We start from the raw sequence: 4955 nt of genomic DNA, 5'->3' as shown, positions 1-4955 counted from the left end.
AAGGGAAGGAAAGAGGTTCAAATGGGCTGGGGTATGTGCATAGGGGACCTAGGGAGGAATCAGAACAGTGCTGTTACACTGAAGGACTTGCAACTGATATTACAAAGCAGAATGTCTAAACATTGTTGAATGGAAAACTATTTTTCTCTGTAAATATTCACCCAAACCACAATAAAAATGAAAAAAAATTACTTGACAATACATGTTATATGCCACTGGTCTGTGTGTCTATTGTTATAGCAATACCAAGGCTGTTTTGATGACTGTTGTATATTTCCAATCAAGAATCGTGAACCTTCAACTTGCCTGTCTCTTTCAACATTGCTTTAGCTGTTTGGAGCCTCTTGCCATTCCATATTAAGTAAAGATATGGCTTTTCTCTATCTGTACAGATGGCTTATTGGAATTTTGATGGGAATTGCATTGACATCTGTACATCGCTTTGGGTAGTAGCATTGACATTAAGTTTTAATAGTATTAAATCTTCCAATCCATGAACATGGAACATCTTTACACTTATTTAAGATGCATTTAATCTCTTTGAGCATTGTTTTATAGTTTTCATTGTTTAAGTCCTCCACACCCTTGGTTAGATTGATTCCTAGATGTTTCATTCTCTTAGATGCTATTGTAAATAAAATTATTTCCTTAATTTAAGTCCCAGCATTTAAAAGACATACATATTTAGGTCATGCCCACCCTGATAATTTCCCTGTTTTGAAAGCTGCACCATACATCATAATTTAAGTATGAGGGTAAAACTCATTCTATTCACCGTCTCTGGGACCATGCAGGTTGTGTACACCAAGGGAGTGGGGATCCTTGGGGCCAACTTAGAATTTGGTCTACCATACCCAGTAAGGGATGTTCTCTTGAATGTTCCTCACCAACGCCCCCTGCTGCCTGCCGCAGCTTGTTGCAACCGTCTCCACAGCACAGTCTTCAGTGTATGGATCTTGTCAAGTGCATTTCAAAACCTTTTCTAGACTGAAAGCTTCTTGAGGTCAGGAACCTTTTGTCCGACTCACACCTGTCGCCCCAGTGCCTCAGACAAGACTTGGCATTGGCATACAGGGGTATCACTACATGTTTGGGAAACTGAAATATAAAAAATCAATACAGTGGAAAGCACACATCCTGTGTTTTGGACTCCTGCTTCTCTGCTTTGGATCCAGCGCTGATATTTCTCAGAAAGAATGAGTGGCTCTGTACTCTCTGCTGTTGTAACTATCTCGGTATAAACGGTGTCCCTTTGTAATACTTTGGGTTAGGCTGTGATTTCCTCACGGCGGTGTCACTTTTATTTCACCTACTACTCTCAGGGAACAACACCTCCTTCTTGGAGGTGAACTGGCAACCCTGTGTGCACAACAGAGGGTGCTGCACCAGCCCCAGGATTAGTTGCAGATCAGATCATGTGAGCGGTAGGATTTCTATTCACTGATTTTGGGAAGTAGTGACCAGCCCCATCTGAGTATGTCCTAGTCTGGAAGCTCTGTGGGTACCCGTTGAGTATTATAGCAACACACAAACCTCCACTGACCAATGGTTGGTGGCTATGCACAAGGTGGGAATCAAACTCAGGATCTCCCACATGGAAGGTGAGAATTCTGCCAGCAAACTCCCACCCTACATGGGAGTCATTATTGGTTAGTGTTTGAATTTTAAAAGGAGATGTCTGGGGCTTAAAGAAAATATGTGTGCATGGAGGCTGAAGGAGGCACTGAATCACATAAAAACGTTTGAGCCTCTTGATTTTTATGTGTTTCCTCTTATACTTTCTTTGAAGGCTGATCTTTTGTGACCCCTTTTCTAGGTCAAGGCTGCTTAGCCCACTGCCATTCAGTTGATTCTGACTCATTGCTTAAGATCATTATAAGGATAATTTAAATTAATATAGTCTATATTGGAAATTTTCTAATCTGATTCACAGGACCTTTGAGACTTGTTTGAAGAGCCCAGGTCTTAATTTCCCTACAGAGTTCTCTGAGAGGTTGGGGGTGGGGGGGGAATTGTGATGCACTGGAGAAAGCATTACACCTGATTCACGTTCAAGCTCTGCCACAAACCTTACCGGTAACTCTCAACAAATAACTTAACCTCTTGGAGCCCCGGTTTCCTCATCTAGAAGGTAAGGACGATATCCCCACATCACAGAGTGGCAAACATTTAACCAAGCACTCATTCTCCAGTCCGCTAAGGATGACTTTCTTTTGAATAACTTGTTAGGTTTTCCTCACACCTGCTCTTTATGCACCATCTCTACTTCTCACCTATCTTTACTATCAGCTTTGTCTACAGCAGCAGTTCCCAACCTGTGGGTCTCAAGTGACCTTTTCATAGGGGTTGCCCAATTCATAACAGTAGCAAATTTACAGTTATTAAGTAGCAACAAAAAGAATTTTATGGTTGGGGGTCACCACAACATAAGGAACTGTGATTTTTTTATTTTTCTGAGGAACTGTATTAAAGGGTTGCAACATTAGGAAGGTTGAGAATCACCAGTCTTCGGGATCCAATCCCTGAAATAATTAGGAGAATGGGATATGCTAACTGACTTACGCCAACCAGAGTCCAATACTGGAATCAGAGGTGGGCACAATACTTTCCAAACCACATAGCTGAACTGAGGGGAATGATGGTTGGATGAGTGAAGGATGGCAAAATGACTAATACCTTCTCCTAAATTTATGGTCAAATTATAGGTATATTTAGATTCTCTATCAGGTCACTTTGCTCATTGCTGCGTGTGTTTATTGTGTGGCTGGCCAACGAGTCAGTTTTAAGTACAACCATGTTTAAGACTCTTAGGAGAGATACCAAAATTACAGTTTCCTGAAAGAATTTACCATCTATTGATAAAAGATATATAAACCACACAGAAATAAATACCAGGAGAGAAATACAATTAAAATAGTATTGTGTTTGGAAGAGCCCGAAGAAAGATTACACAGAAAGGATGCTCTTTTAGATGAGCCTGGAATGATGGATGATTAAGAACAGTTATTGTTTGTAGGGGAAGTAATGTCAGGAGAGTGAGTCATAGTATAGGGAAACTATAATGAGGCAAGGACAGAAAATGGAAGGGCATATTTAAAAAATAGCAGTCATTTTGTGTGGCCAGGGTAGAGGACGCATCTAGGATGTTATGGGCTAGAGGTGGACAGAGAGAAGAGGGCTTGTTGTTGGTGTTAAGTGCCTTAGGGTTGATTCCAACTCATACCAACCTTGTGTACAATAGAACTAACTACCACCTGTTCTGTACCTACTCACAAGTGTTATGTTGGAGCCGATTGAGAGCCACTGTGTTAATCCAGCTCTTTAAAGGTCTTCTTTCTCTCTGCCTTCTATTTGACCAAGCATGATGGCCTTTTCCCAAGGACTTGCCCATCCTGATAATATGTCCAAGTATGTGACACACTGTCTCCCTGTCTTTGTTTCTAAGGAGCACATCAGTTGTTTTTCTTCCAAGGCAAGTCTGTTTGTTATTTTGCACGTCTATAATCCTTTCAATAGTCTTTAGCAGCACCATACTTTAAATGCGCTGATTCTTCTTCAGTCTTCCTTATTAAATGCCCAACCTCACATCCGTATGATTGAAAATACTCTGGCTTAGGTCGGGCACGTTGTAGTCTTCAAATAACATCTTTGCTCTTCAACAGTTTAGAGGTCTACTGCAGCAGATCTACCCAATGCAATGCTTCCATGAGCATTGATTGTGGATCCAAGCAAGATAAAATCTTTGAATATTTCAGTCTTTTCTCTGTTTATTATGATGTCATCTATTGGCCTAATGGTGGGGAGTTGGTTCTCTTTACAATCAGGTGTCATCCATTCCGAAGACTGCAACCCTTGATCTTCCTTAGTAAGTGCTTCATGTCCTCATCCTTTCAGTCAGCAAGGGTATGTCAACTGCACATTGAAAGTTAATAAGCCTTCCTCCAATCTTCATGTACAGTAGTCCAGTTTCACTGACTCTTTGCTTAACAAACAGATGGAAAGATCATGGGAATAGGCATGATAAAAGGATACAACCCTGACCAACACCTGTCCTGATTGTAAACCAGGCAGTATTCCCTTGTTCTGTACAGGTTACACATGAGCACACTGAAATGCTCTAGAATTGCCACTTTGCACACTGTCATCCATAGTTGGTTATGTTCCATATTGAAGGGCTTTGCATAATCCATAAAACAAAAGTAAACATATTTTCTGGTATTCTCTACATTGAGCCAAGATCCATCCTATGTCAGAAAAGTCTTACTTGCATGTGATATTAGAAGAAGTATAATGAGACCAGTATGGAAGATAGAAGGGCAAATTTAAGAAATTTCAAGTCATTTGCCAGAGCAGAGGCCAGGGTGGCAAGACATCATCTTATACACTTGGTACACATTGTCACTAGGAAAAGGGCAGCATGCTTGGTAAAGTGGAGGGCCAGTGAAAAAGAGGAAGGCCGCCAATGTGATGGCTTGCACGGTGGCTGCAACAATGCGTTCAGGTGTACGAACAGTTGTGAGAAAGGAGCAGGACCTTGCAGCGTTTCATTCTGTTGTGCTTAGGGTCATTATGGGTCGGAACTGACTTGATGGCACCTAACAGCAGAGCAGAGGATCATATAGGATCTCATAGGATAAGACATTCTGTGGGATCACCTTTCTTTGGAATGGGTACAAATGTGGATCTCTTTCAGTTGTTGGCCAGGTAGCTGTCTTCCAAATTTCTTGCGTAGACTAGTTAGTGCTTCCAGTGCTTTATCAATTTGTTGAAACATTTCGATCAGTATTCGGTCATTCCTGGAGCCCTGTTTTTCACTAATGCCTTCAGGGCAGCTTAGACTTCGACCTTCAGGACCTTCCATTCTTGATCATACGCTGTATGTTGAAGTGATTGAATGTTAACTCGTCCTTTTTGCTGCAGTGACGGTGTATTCCTTCCATCTTCTTTTGATTTTC

The 4955-nt window shown here is 41.3% G+C and overlaps 1 pseudogene; it reads right to left on the bottom strand.

Moving 5' to 3' along the window:
* LOC101642459 overlaps positions 1-322 on the bottom strand; it is a 3247-nt pseudogene extending 2925 nt beyond the window's left edge.
* Between the last annotated feature and the right edge of the window lie 4633 nt (positions 323-4955).

The sequence above is a fragment of the Echinops telfairi genome, unplaced genomic scaffold (genome assembly GCF_000313985.2).
Source record: "Echinops telfairi isolate 266 unplaced genomic scaffold, ASM31398v2 ScPeMD7_7457;HRSCAF=8495, whole genome shotgun sequence".
NCBI lineage: Eukaryota > Metazoa > Chordata > Mammalia > Afrosoricida > Tenrecidae > Echinops > Echinops telfairi.
This window is presented reverse-complemented; position numbering and strand designations above follow the sequence as displayed.